The 19,997-nt window shown below is 35.6% G+C and overlaps 1 long non-coding RNA gene across 1 annotated transcript; it reads right to left on the bottom strand.

Moving 5' to 3' along the window:
• Positions 1-611: 611 nt before the first annotated feature.
• Positions 612-14,886, bottom strand: LOC129453609 (uncharacterized). Its single transcript, XR_012365938.1, has 2 exons — positions 14,781-14,886; positions 612-2,463 (listed from the first exon to the last, which is right to left on the bottom strand). It is a non-coding gene; the product is annotated as an uncharacterized lncRNA (long non-coding RNA).
• Positions 14,887-19,997: the final 5,111 nt, after the last annotated feature.

The following is a 19,997-nucleotide window of genomic DNA, read 5'->3' as shown; positions in this document are numbered from 1 at the left end:
ATGGCACCCGGGGGAGAAATTAGGTTAAGGTGCCTTGCTCAAGGGCACCACAGACACAACCCAACTGCCATGAGACTCGAACCAGCAACTCTCAGGTTACAAGCCTTACTCTATAACCACTAGACTACAACTGCCACTGAATCTATTGAATAAATGGTCTGTTGTTTTTACATTATTTCTTGTCTTGTCATATATTGTATTTTTGTGTTTCTCACAGAGAGTTAAAGATGAAGATGATGTGGTGTATGCAGGTGTTGTGACCAGACGTTGATCAACTGTGGCACTGTCTTATATACTATAAATGTTTTCATTACAGATACTATTGTTCTGTTTGACTAAATATTAGCTAATTATCAATATTAATGTGTGATATTTTTGTTGTTTGTTTTTCTCTCTAAATAAGTGATTCTTAATTAATTTTTTCCTTTCATCTATATTGTCATTTGTTGAGGCCAATGTGTTAATGTCTCTTTCCTGGCAGCATTACTTCTGTAAAAGTAGCATAATTTATTTAGAAATCATTTTGAAAATTACAAAAGCAAACTTCTGGCTAAACTGTACAGTTGTGAGATTTAAAATTGAAATATAAATGGCACAACAGAAAAGCATCAATCAATCAATCAAACTTTATTTATAAAGCACATTTTAAAACCACCTGAGTAAACCAAAGTGCTGTGTACAATACCACGAGGAAATAGATAAGGTAAATAAAGCACAGCTAATAAAATAAAAAATTACAGAATAATAGAATATCAAATATAAGAAAGAAAAATAAGAACATATGAGCCATTTAAAAAACATTAAAAGAGAAAAAAATGCTTTTTGAGTTTAATTTTAAAAGTCGAAAGGGATGGCGCAGATTTTACGTTGAATTGGAAGACTTCCAGAGTTTTGGACCAATAGTGGCAAAGGCACGGTCACTGCAAATTTTAACCCGAGACTTCTAAACTACAAGTAGCCCATGATTACAAGATCTTAAAGCTCCTGAGGGGGTGTATGGGAACAATAGTTCAGACAGATATTGGGAGGCTGAATTGTTGAATGCATTAAACACAAATAGTAAGATCCTAAAGTGAATCCTATGTTTAATAGGGAGCCAGTGCAGTGAGCGCAGTAGGGGAGTAACATGTTCATATTGTTAAAAGTTTAGAAGTTATTCTGGACTAACTAAAGACAAGCAATGGAAAACTAAGAAAACCAGCATAGAGAGAATTGCAATAGTCTAGAGTCTAGACAGGCAAAAAAAACATAACAGTGATATACTAAACAGTTAAACATACAGTATTGTTCGGGGAATAATTTTTCACTGGGGACAAGGGGGGCATGTCCCCCAACTTTTCAAAATCCTGATCGTGCCCCCCATGGAAGAGCAGGACAAGGAGAGTCAAGGGGGATGCTTATGACGTTTTAACATAGCCTGTATAAGCCAATTAACACAAACTAGAAATTCCATCAGTTATCAGTTACACACCCCATAGTTTTGTTACACAATATACACAATTTTTATGCATCCAAGAATCGAGTTAATTGTGATGAGACAGACATTTCTGTGTGCCTATTGCCAGATATTACTTTTTAACTTTTGCAACCTATTAATAATTTTAAATAGTTCTGTATCATATTTTGTTTTGCATTTTTTTATTGCTGTTTGAAGCATAAACCTGCCTGGTAAAATAAATTACTAATTTTGACATATTGTGAGCTTGTGAAAAATTATTATTACAAGTACCTTATACCTTGACACCATAAATATACATTCAGGATAAGACTGAAATTGGAGATTGATGCTTACACACTTAAAAAAATCTCATAATATGTCCCCTTTAAGTTGAAATGAGTTAAAGTTAGAATGGAGAAACCTCAATTTAAGGATGAATAGTATAAACTTAAATTGTCACCTCGGATTAAGATTAGAGTAATGCCCAGTATTTCTAGATTTTGGTTATCATCTGAAAAAGCATTGTATAAACCTGAGTTTGTGGTCTAAAAATTATCCACTTATACTTGTAGAGGCAAAACACTAACAAAGACAAACATGTAACTGAAATCTGGAAACAAGCAGAACCTTAAACTACAAAACCCAATAAATCCAATATAACAATCGCAACATGTAAGAATAGCGGGGATCGTATCTCGTCAGTAAAGCAGATTCCTTGATTAGTAGTAAATCATCATCATCTGCTTTCAGATAGAGCAGCATTTACTACAGAGCTGTAAATCAGAAGCTAGACAATATTACATTTATAATGGCTGACGAATCGCCTCGGATAATAAATGCGATATTGTAGTAAATGCTGCTCCATTTGAAAGCAGGTGATGGTGATTTAGTACTAATCACAGAACCGGCTTTACTGATAAGATGCGCATGAGAATTGCATCTGATTAATCATGCAGTCCTGGTATATACCATATTCAGTTATGGCGGGCTGCTTCATAGGCCATTTATTTCATTTTTCCTTGCTTCTGTAAAAAACAGAGAGAATAACAGCAGTTAGGTCATGTGATCAGGTCAACGTGAACTCAATTTTCTAAAACTAACATATAAATGCACTGGTACAGAAAACACACTCTTTTGTAATAAGACTCAAAATATCAAGCATAGCGTTAGCCAAGCTACCATGAGGTGCAGCTGATTTATGTTAACCAATAGAGATTTAACACAGACCACACAGCATTATTTAAGTTGTCTTTCTTGAGACAACTTCTCATCTGCTAAATTAAGCTGAACTACACTCATTACCCACCTCAATCCCGTTATTTCGATTAGATTAATGTGCTCTTAAGACATGAGAAATCACAGGACTCTACAGTGCGATTGTTTTTTGACATAGGCTTGTGTGGCGTCTATTTTATACATTTATAAAGTCAGGCGTGTTTGCACAAACTGTGTGTCCTCTCTTTACACAGCGCAAGCTCCTGTAAGTCAGGGCAGTCTGATCTGTACAGTGCAAGTTTTTATGATTGCTGTACACAGCGCAGTATAGTCAAACAGACATAGCATGCTGTAGTTTTATGATAAACTTTTATCATAACTACAGTGGGGAGAACAAGTATTTGATACACTGCCGATTTTGCAGGTTTTCCTACTTACAAAGCAAGCAGAGGTTTGTCATTTTGATCAAAGCTACACTTCAACTGTGAGAGACAGAATAAACAAAATCCTCATGCCAAAAAACTCACATTGTATGATTTGTAAAAAATTAATTTGCATTTTATTGCATGACATAAGTATTTGATCACCTACCAACCAGCAAGAATTCCAGCTCTCACAGACCTGTTTTTCTTTTAGAAGCCCTCCTGTTCTCCACTCATTGCCTGTATTAACTGGACCTGTTTAAACTTGTTACCTGTATAAAAGACAACTGTCCACACACTCAAGCAAGCAGACTATAACCTCCCCACCATGGGCAAGACCAAAGAGCTGTATAAGCACACCAGGGACAAAATTGTAGACCAGCATAAGGCTGGGATGATCTACAGGACAACAACTGGATCAGAAGGCAACAACTGTTGGCGCAGTTATTAGGAAATGGGAGAAGTTTAAGATGACTGTCAATCTCCCTCTGACTGCACCTCCATGCAAGATCTCACCTCGTGGAGTATCAATGATACTGAGAAAAGTGAGGGAGCAGCCTAGAACTGCATGGAAGGACCTGGTCGATGACCTGAAGAGAGCTGAGACCACATTTTCAAAGGTTATCGTTAGTAACACACACGACACCATCATGGATTAAAATCCTGCAGCGAGCGCATGGTTCAACTGCTCAAGCCAGCACATGTTTGCCAAAGACAATCTGGATGATCCAGAGAAGGCATGGTAGAAGGTCATGTGGTCAGATGAGACCAAAATAGAACTCTTTGGTATTAAAGAGGCAATTAATCTGTTGATTTTATTTATACCTGCAAGGGTCGGCAACCCACGGATGGTGACGGGTTAGGGTGGATTGTGGATTGTGACATTCCTGAAATTCACGGGCGGGTAGTAGCATGAATGAAAATATGTGCAAAATTTGTATGTCTGGGTTGTGCACACCAAAACTTTTACTCTACATTACCAATACACACACAACATATGACATTTAACATATCACGTCACTACCATTGCGACAGTGCGCGACCTTTGTTGATTCTTCTCGTAACCTAGTTGGAGAGAGCGTTGCAGGAGTTGCGGGAGTATTTTTCCCGAACATTTTAACTTTTAGTCCAAAAAATATTTTCCCAGTAGCACTGGGGTTTACCAAGGTGCTCTTTTGCAAGCTCAAGCTCACAGCAATGTTTGTTCAGGAGAGCAGCGGCTTCCTCAGTAGTGTTCTGCCATAGACACCGTGCCTGTTCAAAGACTTACGTATACTCTAAAAAAAATCCATTAAAAAACGGACAAAGTACTGTGTAAATCTAAAGGAATTTTCCGTATTTATGTTTTGCAGGTGTTTATCTGGTTTTTTTGGTAACATGTTGCATTATGGGTGCAACAATCTTTCACTTTTGGCTCTCTGTCACCATCTCTGTTTGAAACCTAGAATTACAACTTGCTTGCGGAGTTCTTTTCTAACATGGATGATGTTTAACTTCTAAACAAATGCTGTCAGAACAAGATACAAGTGTTCAGCTATTCCAGCATCCACACATGTGATTTAGTAGACAAATCTTCTTTCTGACGTGACGTGTAAGTCAAATGGATATTTACCACAACATTTATCACATTAAATCTAAAGTTTGTGTTTGTTTTAGATTCATTTGAAGTCACCACTATGTTGATTAGTGTTCCCTTTAGTTAGGCTTTTGTCCCTTGACCTTCCAGAACTGACTCTTCTCTTTTAACATTGCAACAGTGTTTTTGCTAGGGATGGCTCCCGCAAAACTGACGTTTCAACACTGTGTTGAGATTCCGAAGCATAAATGTTTTGAAACACTGCTCCGAAATGTAGTGATGGGTAAATGAAGCATCGAATCAAGCACCGATACTTCCCTTACTGTTTCAAACCATGATTCGAAGCCTCAACGAGGGTGTCGAAAACAGCGCCATCTTTTGGTTAATAAAACATATAGCACTTGCTTCTGGAAAAAGCTCCGTCAGTGATGAAATTCAGATGAATATTAATATTATGTGTACAAATAAAGCTTAGACAACATGTGTGTGAATGGTCAATATAATAAATGTATTTACTCATTAAAGGGTTGCAATAAATTCCAGTTTGAGTTAACATTCACATGATTCAATACTGTATTGTACAGAATAATGTTCACACGCACATAATAACACACGCGCACACAAGTATAAGTAAATACAATACTATATATACAATAGTATGTGGGACCAAAATGTGAATAAGGCAAATAACTCATAAAAACCTCTAGAGTTCGAACCTTCTGACACGCAAAGCGAAGCGCGCACGTGACTGAGCAGAAAGTGAAGCTTCGTTTGTCATTGGTCACGTGATTTCAACGTTAACAACACAAGCTTCGAATCAAAGCTTCATCTGACACGCCCACTTTTGCTCGACACAAGCTTTGAAGCCTCGCTTCAAATGTAACATCACTACCGAAATGTGATTCGAAACACCCGTCACGTGATGCAGTGATTCGAAACACCAAGCGGTGCATTTCACAAGTATTTCGAAAGGTGGCGTACCTGTTGAATCTTAAACTGACAGAGTAGGAAACAAAACTGACAATACCTCATAGATGCGTTTTTGGCAAGATCAAATACTATAAATTACTGAAAAGAAGTAATATTTTTCTCATAGGTATGTAACACTTAGGCTAGTTACAAAAAAATGCATGCCATCCACAAGTGTCCCTTGTGTGAGAATGTTTTTAAAGGCTGGAGAAATTATATGTAAAAAAGAAGCTGGTTGAGTTTATCAACACAGAACAATTTATATATTTAAATAAAGATCTTTATATGTAAACAATGTGGCATATTATGGCTTGATATATTTTATGAATCTCTTATTATTTATGGTATATCTCTATTCTATTTTTTTTTCATTAAATAGACCCGAATAGCCTATAGTTATCCACAATTGTGAGCCTAAAAGCTCATGTAGTTGTCAAACAGATGTTAAAACAACAACAAAAACTATTTTATTATGATGACGTAGCGCATGCATTTCCTGGGTTCGATCCTATGATTTACGCCTGAGAGTCGAGAGCACTATCCACTGTCCCATTCTATCACTTGTGTGTCAATCAAACAACATGTGAAATACAATTTGTCAGCGCTCGTCTAAAATCTTGTCAAGGCTGCTTCATGTAAAGACATGCAAACGACCGCTAGGTGTCACTGTGGAGGCGGTTTCGGATTGATGTTTCGAAGTCTCGAAACATACGGCACGATTAATTCAACTGTTTCAGTGTTTCACGTAGGCTCGCTCTGCCCACCACTAGTTTTTGCTTGTAGCAATTACAACTTGTTAGTTGCTTGAGTAAGGGGAAGTGTCTATGATGTCATCTAAACTTGGTTGTTTTTATGTTATACTTCCTAGCATTTAAATATGAAATGATAAAATTAGAATAAAGAACTGAAATGTATAAGAGTGACACTCTATGCTGATCTAACAAGACACTTTATTGAATAAGATTGCTGCAATTGTGTCAGTTGTGGTTTTTGCTTCAGAGACATCAACATTTTGGATACAAATCTCAACAATGGTGAGAGTAAATGTTAAGAAAGAGTTTTCTGCAATCCTGGTACCCAGCATGCACTGTGGCATAAAGCTTTGTTGTTGATTGACACCATTGTTGCGTTTCATAGCCGGATTGAAGTGTCCCTAAAGGCTACTGACAATGTTCTGTAAATCTACAGAATGTTTTGTTTTTGAATAAACGGAAGTGTCTGTAAACATAACGGAAAAGGTGCCGGTAATTTTCTGCCAGGACATTATCCGTTTTTATGCGGATTATTTTTGTATTAACTGCCTCCATTTATAAATGATTTGTCTTACTTTTGATTGATGTGTGTTTAAAATTTTTGGGATTGTTTTGTATCCCTCTCCAACCTTATGGAGTGCAACAACTCTTGATAGGATATCATTAGAGAGCTCCTTTTTGCAAGGCGTGGTTCCTAAGAGCTGATGCTTCTTAAAGACAACAATCTTAAAATGTTTGAGTGTCTTTTTGGTAGTGCTTGGTCAGTATATTCGATTATTCGAATATTCGTTGGGTGGGTTGGCATTCGATTTTTTATGGAAACGGGAAACGTTTGACCTCTGTAATTGCAAACAAAGGCTACTGTACCAAATATTAACATTGATTTTCTCAGGTGTTCAAATACTTATTTGCAGCTGTATCATACAAATAAATAGTTAAAAAAATCATACATTGTGATTTCTGGATTTTTTTTATATTATGTCTCTCACAGTGGACATGCACCTACGATGACAATTTCAGACCCCTCCATGATTTCTAAGTGGGAGAACTTGCAAAATAACAGGGTGTTCAAATACTTTTTTTCTCACTGTATATAGCACTTAAAACATTGTTAAAAACAGAAGCTCAGCAATCAGTCGATGGGAATCTGAAAACAGCTTTTTATAGACTATTTTGCAAGATGTTAACAACACTTCCTGTTTCAGTTTGTAACCGTTTCCTTATCTCACATATATCTTAAAGATGTTTAACTTCAATAATTCATAAATCAATTCTATATGTTCTGTTGGTTGTTTTTTATCCCAACATTTATGTGATGTAAACTGAAACATTAAGTGCTAACTAGACCAGTGTTGTTTATATTTTGACAAATGGTCTATATAACTAATCACTGCAGATGTATATCTGAGATGTTCTGAATGTAGTTTATGTACATGATAATTTATCTGTATTTATTGTTATCAGTGATATTTACCTATCAGTTGTATACATGTAAGCTTATGTGGTATTTCTGTTAAAAGACATATTCAGTTTTTTAGAATTGCTTGCAAAAAAAAGTGTCTAACAAAAGTAAAATCAATATATTGTTTCATGTGAATAAATGGGTAATTTGTTTTTACATTGTTTGTAGCAAATTCCCAACTTTACAAGATCCAGTATTTTTTTGTTGGTGAAAATGTTTTAGTATGTGTTCCTTGGCCTTATTTGAGCAACTTTAATTTTTTGTATTTTTACTAACCATGCATAAACATCATTTACTTAAAAACACAAACATGTACGTACATTTTACTTAGATATTATTGTAGCACACTTTGTGCTAAATACAATGTTATGTGATATTAGCTATTAATATGTTTAAAGCAACTGAAAAAAGACCAAATGTAAGAGCATGTCAGAACCTCTGCCAGTGTCCCAAAATGGTCGGACCTGTTAACAAAACAGATTTTATGTACACATTGCGCAGCTCTTATCTTAAAATTAGGTAATATCTTCCTTCTAATTTTATCAATCCATGATTTCTGACTATTTTTATCTTGTGGAAATTTGTGACCAGTCACGGAAACTAGTGACACAAGTCGGATCTCGGGCATTTTGAGTTATTCACAGATTCCGATCTGATAAGATTTGGAGAAGTTGTGGCCATTTGAATGTAACACATTCAAGAAAGAGAATGCTGAGAAATTTGAGGAAGAAAAAAGTTAAAGGGGTCATATGATGAAAATGTTAGCATTGCCACCCTGTAGGTGTGAGCAAAAACAGGTCATTGAAATTTGGCTTTCATTATGATGTCATAAGGATATCTTATTAGAATAATACCGCCTCCTTAATCTGAACTCTGAAAGAGAGAGAAAAGAAGGACTTGACAGCACAATTGAGTTTGAATTACAACAAACCACCATCATTGTGATCAGTGGTTGCACTTTATCCGCTCATTTGCATTTTAAAAAACACACCCAAAACGACACATTTTTGGACTTGACAGCACAATAGAGTTTCAATTACAACAAACCACCATCATTGTGATCAGTGTTTGCACTTTATCCGCTCATTTGCATTTTAAAAAACACACCCAAAACGACACATTTTTGCTCAAACCTACAAAGTGGCAATGCTAACATTTTCATCATGTGACCCCTTTAAAGGGGTCATATGATGAAAATGTTAGCATTGCCACTTTGTGGGTGTGAGCAAAAACAGGTCATTGAAATTTGGCTTTCATTATGATGTCATAAGGATATCTTATTAGAATAATACCGCCTCCTTAATCTGAACTCTGAAAGAGAGAGAAAAGAAGGACTTGACAGCACAATTGAGTTTGAATTACAACAAACCACCATCATTGTGATCAGTGTTTGCACTTTATCCGCTCATTTGCATTTTAAAAAACACACCCAAAACGACACATTTTTGCTCAAACCTACAAAGTGGCAATGCTAACATTTTCATCACATGACCCCTTTAACACTTTTCCCTTTTCCCTGACGGTAGAGACAATAGGGCTCATTTACATCTCATTTAGCTAAGCCATACCCCCTGTTAAGAGATACAGGTGTTCTAGCATCATATGTAGTATTTTGTGACAGGAGTCGGATGACAACATGCAAAAATAAACAGGACTTTTACCTTTGTGGGGATCACAAGTCGAATCCAGTCTGTTTCAGATGTGTGAAAAACCAATTACCATTTATGTCCACAAATGCGTATAATCCGTGAAATATAGATATATAGTCTATTGCAGTGTTCTTCACTCCCAACCCTGGATAGTTTAGCTCCAACCTTAATCAAACTCACCTGAGCAAGCTAATCAATATCTTCATGATCTCTAGAAAATCACAGGTAGGTGTGTTTGATTAAGGTTGGAGCTAAACTTTGCATGGCACCGGCTCTCCAGGATTGGGAGTGAAGAACACTGGTCTATATCAGATTTCGCATGAGCTTCTGGTAGTAGATTATAATATACAATCTGAGGACTATTTACATCGTGGCATGTAAGGGTATATGAGATTACACACCGGTAATTTACGCTCCGTTAAACACATGAACCCGCCTTCAAAGTTTGTATTTAAAATAGGGCGGTAGTATAATAGATAATCCAAACAGCGCCGTCGAAAACGTGAAGTCCTTAAAGGGGTCATATGATGAAAATGTTGGCATTGCCACTTTGTAGGTGTGAGCAAAAACAGGTCATTGAAATTTGGCTTTCATTATGATGTCATAAGGATATCTTATTAGAATAATACCGCCTCCTTAATCTGAACTCTGAAAGAGAGAGAAAAGAAGGACTTGACAGCACAATTGAGTTTGAATTACAACAAACCACCATCATTGTGATCAGTGTTTGCACTTTATCCGCTCATTTGCATTTTAAAAAACACACCCAAAACGACAAATTTTTGGACTTGACAGCACAATAGAGTTTCAATTACAATAAACCACCATCATTGTGATCAGTGTTTGCACTTCATCCGCTCATTTGCATTTTAAAAAACACACCCAAAATGACACATTTTTGCTCAAACCTACAAAGTGGCAATGCTAACATTTTCATCATATGACCCCTTTAAGGGATGTTACCAATCGCTCGCTCGTTCCTCCATCAGCCAATGACTTGGAACATATTGATAGACAAAACATGAAGCCAATTATATAACGAATTCAACGATCTCTGTGTAACTTATGTGTGTTTGGACTCATGCTGCGCTGCAAGAACTGACAGAGAGATGACGTCAAAGTACCGCGAGAGCGAGTCGAAATTAAACGAATACTTAAGATTTCTTGAAGAGCTCTCGCGGTACTTTGACGTCATCTGACTGCGGCGCCGCATAAAGTCAGTGACGCGGCTGACGTACGATGCGGCTGACTGTTATTTGTTCCGCCCCAGCTTCTTTTATTTTTCTTTTGTTTTGTGTGCCCGAGCTTCATTTACAGTCTGGGAAGACGCACGCTGTAAGTTTGAAAAAAATAAAAACTTAGCAAACATGTCTGAGGGCAGCCGGGTCACTACAGTCACGTGACTTCACGCTCGAGCCGGAAGAGAAGACAATGCTGAATAAAGTCGTAATTCTTGATATTTTTGGACCAAACTGTATTTTCGATGCTTCAACACAATCTTACTGACCCACTGATGTCACATGGTCTTCTTTGATGATGTTCTTATTACCTTTCTTTACATGGAAACCGTACATAGACTTTCAATGAAGGGGACCAAAAGCTCTGGACTAAATCTAACGTTAAAACATCTTAAACTGTGTTCCGAAGATGAACTGAGGTCTTTTGAGTTTAGAACGACATAAGGGTAAGTCATTACTTACATTATTTTCATTTTTGGGCAAACTATCCCTATTTAGTAGTCACGCTGTTCCCTTTGCGGGCGGGAGCGAAAACCAAGCTGCTTATACAGTATGTAAATGCACACAGACAATGACGCCCCCCGCTGCACGCTAGAATCTCCGGAAAAACAAGCCGATTTCAACCGGAAAATGTACGCTTTTAAATATACATAAACTGCTATCTCAAACATGGAGAAGCTTCTTCGTGATCTCAACTAACAGATTCTGCAATAAAACGAAAATCACAAATTTTGAAAAAAAAAACGTTGTTTCTCATTTTCTCGAAAGTTGTGCTGCCGACTTGTGTCCCTGGTTTCCGTGACGGGGCACATTTGTAAAATTATGCATTTTCTGTGTTTTAATGTGTGAATGACCAGCATCCTGATAGAAAACAATAGTTTTACAGTGCATGATCCGGACATCTATCCCTCACAGCCTCACAGGAACCCCCGTCGGTGGGCAAGAGAGCACTATCTGTCAATGTCCGCAAGTTAAGAATTGAGTGACCAATTTGAATATAGTCTTTTAATATTACTATCTAAATTCCTTTGCCTACACATGTAATTTATTTATAGTCTGGACTCATCTGCTTTCCTAGTAGCTTATGCTTCATAAGGTATGTATTGAATTTGGCCGTTTTATATCGCAGTCGTAATGCATTATGCTACATTTAGTGTTTTATGTTTTGCCGCATTTACTACTTCAGATGCACTCTTTCTAATGATGGATATCCACTGGGAAAAACAAACAAACATTTTAGCTCCCTCCGAGCTTGATTTAGGTAAAAAATGTTAAAATATAATGACACAGGTTTCTGGCCATGTATAAAATATAAAACCACATTATCAACTCAGACACTGTTTTTGACATTTCTTATGCCATCAAACCTGTCTGTCACTTTTAAAAACCCCGAACATCTTAACTCTTTCGCCGCCATTGACGAGATAACTCCTCAATTAAAGGGGTCATATGATGAAAATGTTAGCATTGCCACTTTGTAGGTGTGAGCAAAAACAGGTCATTGAAATTTGGCTTTCATTATGATGTCATAAGGATATCTTATTAGAATAATACCGCCTCCTTAATCTGAACTTTGAAAGAGAGAGAAAAGAAGGACTTGACAGCACAATTGAGTTTGAATTACAACAAACCACCATCATTGTGATCAGTGGTTGCACTTTATCCGCTCATTTGCATTTTAAAAAACACACCCAAAACGACACATTTTTGCTCAAACCTACAAAGTGGCAATGCTAACATTTTCATCATATGACCCCTTTAAGTAAAAACGCTTCCCTGCCAATGACGAGAATTTCCGGCTTTCCACAATACCGCTATTATCCACCAGGTGGATTATCCACTTCCGCAACTTATAAAACCCGGAAGAAGTGCCTCACATGAGAGAAAGAGAACTTTAAAGATCGTTCTGCATCTGATCTCTATCAAAGGCCCTTCAAAAAAGAAACCTACCCATATTTGAGAGGTGATAAAAAAGAACTAATGAAGGTAGGATGAAACATTTTTTTTTTTTAAATGGTGTGTTCTTTCGTTTGACATATTGTACGTTTATATATTTAAAGAAGAACATTTTCTGGAAGGCATTAAACTTTTGTGAAAATCATGAAAAATGCTCCCGCTGGCTGGCAACTTTTTTTAAAACGCTGGCGGGGAATGAGTCTGCATAGCTGTATTTAATTGGTGTTGGAGCTGAACTCTACAGTAAATGACAGTAAATCTACTATATAGGAACAGGATTTCCCCAGCTAACAGAAAAAAGTTCTAAGAACGTTCCCTGAAAGTTTTTAACGTTCCCAAAAACGTTCTGCCAACGTTAAAAGTGTCCAGTTTTCTTGACGTTCTAAGAACGTTTTTTTGTTGTCTCAACGTTAGAGGAATGTTACATTTGACCATTTTTAAACGTTATGACAATGTCATGTTTTAATGTTCACACAATGTTTAAAACAACAACTGTTTATTATATTGACTTCTTTGATTGTTATGTAAATGATAGAGAAACATTGCATTTTATTATATTTATTTTTTATATTTATATTATTTTATTATATTTATTATATATTATATATTTATTATATATTATATATCTATTATATGTAAGTTTAGACGTTGATGTTTTGTTTCATTTTAAGTCACCATTATTGTGATTAGTGTTCATTTTAGTTGGGCTCTTGAGCCTTGTCTTTTGCTTGCTAGTTTTTTCCCTGGTTGTGTTAACTTTTTGTTAATACACCACATTTGTTATGAACATGTTAAGTTAGTAGTGCAATTCTGTGGTGTGGTGGTTGGCACACAATGGCAAAAAATCATTCCCAACCAATCCACCAATCAAAAGTGTATTTTCTGTCAATAATGCAAATGAGATCCAGCACCTTCACAGCAGTTTGTCGTTGGGGAGTTTTGGAAACTTTGGACAAAAAATCTCCGCTATTTAATTGGGACGTACAAACATCAAGAATCAGACTATGAATCTCAACCATGGTGACAATTAAATGAAAAACTTCATGCTGCAATGCATGCTGGGTATTAACAACTTACAAATCTCATTCAGGACTCCCATATAAAGATTTTTTTTCCAATTTTCTTTGTCACCATGGTTGAGATTCATAGTCTGATTCTTGATGTTTGTGCGTCCCAATTATACAGTAGGTATTTTTGTCCAAAGTTTCTTAAACTCCTTAATGACAAACTGCTGTGAAAGTGCTGGATCTCATTTACATTATTGACAGAAAATAAACTTTTGATTAGTAAATTAATTAGGAATGATTTTTTACCATTATGTACCAACCACCACACCACAGAATTACACTACTAACTTAACATGTTCATAACAAATGCGGTGTACCAACAAGAAGTCAACACAACCAGGGAAAAAACCAGCAAGCAAAAGACAAGGCCCAAGAGCCCAACCAAAACGAACACCAACCACAACAATGGCGACCCAAAATGAAACGAAACATCAACATCCAAACCCACACACAACAGATATATAACATATAATAAATATAATAAAAATAATATAAATATAAAGAATAAATATGGTGGAATGCGGTGTTTCTCTATCATTTACATGGCAATCGGGGAAGTCAATATAATAAACAGTTGTTGTTTTGAGCATTGTGTGAACATTGGAACATGACATTGTCATAGCGTCCAAAAATGGCAAAATGCAACATTCCTCCAACGCTGAGACAACACAAAAACGCTCCCAGAACGTCAAGAAAACCGGACACTTTTAACGTTGGCAGAACGGTTTTGGGAACGTTAAAAACTTTCAGGGAACGTTCTTAGAACTTTTTTCTGTTAGCTGGGTCAGATCCCTGCAGTATCCTTACATATGAGAGCTGTAAAGTGTTATGTGAGTAGCATTTATTTTATTCATCTGCTTTATTCATCAGTTAATTTGTGTTTATTATTGTAGTCTGACTCACCTTATTATTACTACACTCCATAACCTAACACACGCAGACACACGCACACTTTTAATAACACAACTACACTAAACACTGTTATTCTTTTTTTTTAGAACTCTCATGTAATAAATTAATTTAAAGTATTACTTACGTATCTTGGTGTATATTATATATGACAACAGGCCTATCACAGTTATCACCAGCAAGCTGACTACTATTGGACCAGCTGTCTCCCAACGTGACCTCGAAGTGGATTCTGTAATGGCTAAAAGAGAGACATAGTTGAACTCTTCTTGTTAAACTCATTTAAATCAGAACATGAAATTAATTTTGTTATGTGTAAATTTCAGTGTAAAACAGATCTTAATTTACTAAATATGTTTCCATCATTTTTCTTTCTAATATACATGTTACATCCTCTCACAGAATCTGCAAGGTTTATAATCATTTTTTTTTTAAAGAGTGATCATAAAACTAAAACTATTTAGTATTTTTGCATATATTTCACCTGACAAAATAACCAAATTTACACAAATGATCTTGTTTAAATGTTTCTAGACTCTTTTATTGCCTCAAGCAGAAACTATCACAGTTTTGCGGTTTGCCGGTATTAAACACTTTATTATTATTATTATTATTATCATTAGCTACAATGACCCTTAAATTAATAAAAAAAAACAGATAGGGGTTTTGGGTTGAACATATGGTTTATTATATCAAACTTTTTGGGAAAAAATACACTTTTGAAAAAGTAAACTTTGATTCTTAATGTTTTTTTATTCTTTTAATTTGATTATTTTAAATAAAATGAAAAAAATACTCATTAAATTCTCTCAGAGCTGCTCTGGATATATTCATTTGTTCACATCAAATGTTTCCACATGTTTCAGGTACAATAAAGCTGTCAGTAGACAGAGTAATAATCCCATATGATGTCCTGAAGTGTAAATATCCTATCCACAATAGTCTGTACTTCAGTTATTTGGATCTTTAATGTGTCAGATGATGTTTTACTGCTGAGAGATGATGATCATCTGAGCGACAGAACCTCAGTTTAATATCTCAGTAATAGTTCAAATAAATCAAATACAAAGGTGTGTTTATTTCATATCATGTACTTCAGACGTACAGCACAGATTGATATGAAAAACAAGATACTCACCGGTGACAGTAACTCTGAATCTCTTCTGAATGATGTGTTTGCTGTTAGTGATGTTTACATCATAAAGTCCAGACTCATTAGTTTTGATGTGTGTAATGATGAGATAACCAAACAAATCCACATGCACTCTGCCTTTGAATCTCTTATCAAGGACAGGATCTGGCTGGGGATGGATTCTTCTGTCCAATTTAGCTATGAGTGTGTTTTTAAACTTCAGCTCGATCACATCATCTGACTGTGTTTTGGTTTTAGTGTCCAGATAGACAGAACCGCCCTCCATCACTGATACTGACTCCACTTCAGTGACAGAGACAAACACATACAGAACACCACAGAAATTAACGTCATGCAAGTCATTTTAATAAACAGTTATTGAACTAAAGATTTCTACTACAACATGGCACTATGGAGTTTAATATTTCTGGGAAACGGAGGATAAGACAAGCAAACAAAACAAAACAAAACAAGATCCTATTAGCGTAGAGGCTGTCTTACATGTCATTGTCTTACGTGTCATTTTAAGGTTTGTGTGTGCTCAGTTCTGTGGCCTCATTTATAAAACTGTGCATAGGATCCTTACTAAAATCTATGTATGCACAAAAGCCAAAAAATATTCAGATTTATAAAACCACGTGTACGCACACCAGCAAGCAATGTTCCTTTTATTAATCACAGATCACCTGAAAGTGTGCGTAGGTGAATCTGCCTCATATCCCGCCCTATACATGCCCATTTTTAACCATTAATAGTCAATGCAAATCACCTCCTGAATGCTGATCAACATATTAAGGAGACTGGCATCCAATTACAGTAGTTCATAATCTCCGAGATGCACTCAACGGCCTTTTGTGCAGTGATTGTTTTTTTTTTTTTTGGACGACCTAGTCTATGGAGCGAGATATGTTTCTTTATTACATGCGATAAATTAAATGATCTGAGAGAAATAAAACTATTTGAAAGAAAAAGTTATTACACTGATAGTAAAGAAGCATTTCATGAGAAAAAAAAGAATATTTGAGAGAAAAAGTTTTCATACCAATAGCAAAAAATAATAATATTTGAGACTAAAAAAAGTTTTGAGAGAAAGTATTTTCTCATGATAGAACATAAAAAATATAAATTTGAATTTTTTAAAATTATTTCTGTGAAAAAAAATCTCTTAAGTATATGTTTTTTGCTATTAGTGTGAAAACATTTTCTCTAAAAAAAAGTGTTTCTATCAAAACGCTTTTCTTTGCTCTCGATGCAATTTATTGCTCTCGTGTCAGGATTTTGCTTTCTCTGTGAAAATTGTGTCATGGGCGGGGCCACGTTCCTATTGGCCAGTCGGGAAAGCATCGTCTTGTCTTGGGAATCGCACTGAATCGTTACACAGTTGTTCGGTTTACCTAGATAGATGCCGTCTCTGCTTTTAGTTGAGCACGAACACTAATGTTTGAGTAAGATGATGACACACAACTCGATGGATAGCTGGCTGAGCAAGTTCACAGCACTGAAGATTAAACATTAAAAAATGAAATGGTACTTTTATTCATGAATGAATGAATGTGTATTATATTATTAGCTTGCTAATCGCTAATTAGCCATCATGCTAGGTAAACTTGCAAATGCCAAATGAATGTTTTGATTCACTCCTTTTTTAGTGAGTAGTGATCTAGTTTCTAGCTTTGCAGTTGCTAGCCTCAAAGCACCTGAAGAGTAACTGCTTGTTCATCATATACAACCTCCTGTACAACTTTCAACCAACGTTAGTGTGCATGGAGGAAGTACAGAAAAATAACACACACGTCGGGGCTACAGTGACCACAGTCCCGATGGCGTACGTGCCAGTGGTGGTATATCATAACTTAAATGTGTTTTTTTGTTTTCATAAAAATATTAACATTGATACCATTATAATAAGATTGAAATCAGTGTGAACAGATGCACTCAGTCTCTCAATATCAATACACAGCTATGACAATAATAAATAGGGTAATAATAATAATAATAATAATAATAATAATAATAATAATAATAATAATTTGTTACACTTATTTAGCGCTTTTCTGCAACACTCACAGCGCTTTACATATAAAAGGGGGAATCTCCTCAACCACCACCACAAAAAATAAGCTTTTGAGGAACTTGTGAGATGTGAACCATATTTTTATTAACTTATTAAATTAACAGATCCATAACTTAGTAATTATAGATTAAACATATGCTTTGATACTCAAAAAAGTATTGGGGAAAAAATACTCAAGTCTCACGCATTCACAGTGAGACACACGCATTTCAGTCAGTTCACATGGTCACACACCTTGTATTTCTCACACTGAGAAGACTTCCTTTTCCTGCTATATCCCAGCTAGAAATAAAAAGTTCTAAGAACGTTCCCTGAAAGTTCCCGAATGTTCCCAAAAACATTCTGCCAACGTTAAAAGCGGCTAGTTTTTTTTAAGTTCTAGGAACGTTTCTGTTGTCTGAACGTTGGAGTGGTGTTGCATTTTGCCATTTTTGGACGTTGTGACGGTGTCATGTTTTGGTGTTTACACAATGTTTGGAACAACGGCTGTTTGTTGTATTGACTTGTTTGGTTGTTGTGTAGATGATGGAGAAACATTGCATTTTATTATTTTAGAAAACATTATTTCTGAATGTTCAGTAAATATATTGCTGGGTTTGGATGTTGATGTTTCATTTTAAGTCACCCTTGTTGTGATTCGTGTTTGTTTTGGTTGGTCTCTTGACACTTGACTTTTTGCCTACTAGTTTTTTCCTGGTTGTGTTAACTTTGTGTTAATGCACCACATTTGTTATTAAAAGTTAATAGTGTATTTCTGTGGTTGTTGGTACATAATGGTAAAGATCATCACCTAGTTCATTTACTAATCAAAAGTTTATTTTCTGCCAATATTGTATATTAGATCCAACTCTTTCACAGCAGTTTGTCATTAAGGAGTTTTAGAAACTTTGGACAAAAAATATCCGCTGTATAATTGGGATGCACAAACATCAAGAATCAGACTATTAATCTCAACCATGGTGACAATTAAAATTGTTAAAAAAATCCTTATTTATCCATGCTGCAGTGCATGCTGGGAGTCCTGAATGAGGTTTTTAATTTGTTAATACCCAGCATGCATTGCAGCATGAAGTTTTTCATTTAATTGTCACCATGATTGAGATTCATAGTCTGATTCTTGATGTTTGTGCATCCCAATTATACAGCGGATAATTTTTGTCCAAATTTTCTAAAACTCCTTAATGACAAACTGATGTGAAAGAGCTGGATCTCATTTACAATTTTGACAGAAAATAAAGTTTTGAATAGTTAATGAATTAGGTGATGATCTTTATCATTATGTACCAACAACCGCAGAATAACACTATTAACTTGGCATGTTCATATCAAATGTGGTGCATTAACACAAAGCTAACACAACCAGGAAAAAAACTAGCAAGCAAAAAGTCAAGTGTCAAGAGACCAACTAAAACAAACACTAATCACAATAAGGGTGACTTAAAATGAAACAAACATCAACATCTAAACCTAGTAAGTGAATTGTGTTTTCTACAGCAATATATTTACTGAACATTCAGAAATAATGTTTTATAAAATAATAAAATGCAATGTTTCTCTATCATTTACATAACAATTAAACAAGTCAATATAATAAACAGCTGTTGTTTTAAACATTGTGTGAACATTAAAACATGACATTGTCATAACGTTTAAAAATGGTAAAATGTAACATTACTCTAACGTTCAGACAACAGAAACGTTCCTAGAACTTAAAAAAAACTAGCCGCTTTTAACGTTGGCAGAATGTTTTTGGGAACATTCGGGAACTTTCAGGGAACGTTCTTAGAACTTTTTATTTCTAGCTGGGATACAATTAAAGGGGTCATATGATGAAAATGTTAGCATTGCCACTTTGTAGGTTTGAGCAAAAATAGGTCATTGAAATTTGGCTTTCATTATGATGTCATAAGGATATCTTATCAGAATAATACCGCCTCCTTAATCTGAACTCTCCAACCACTGCACTGCCGTTTAGTGCAGAGAGAAAGGGAGAGAAAAGGACGACTTGACAGCACAATTGAGTTTGAATTACTACAAACCACCATCATTGTGATCAGTGTTTGCACTTTATCCGCTCATTTGCATTTAAAAAAACACACCCAAAACGACACATTTTTGGACTTGACAGCACAATAGAG

Source organism: Misgurnus anguillicaudatus, chromosome 23 (assembly GCF_027580225.2).
Source record: "Misgurnus anguillicaudatus chromosome 23, ASM2758022v2, whole genome shotgun sequence".
Lineage (NCBI taxonomy): Eukaryota > Metazoa > Chordata > Actinopteri > Cypriniformes > Cobitidae > Misgurnus > Misgurnus anguillicaudatus.
Note: the sequence above shows the minus strand (reverse complement) of the source record. Positions and strands in the feature narration are given on the sequence as shown.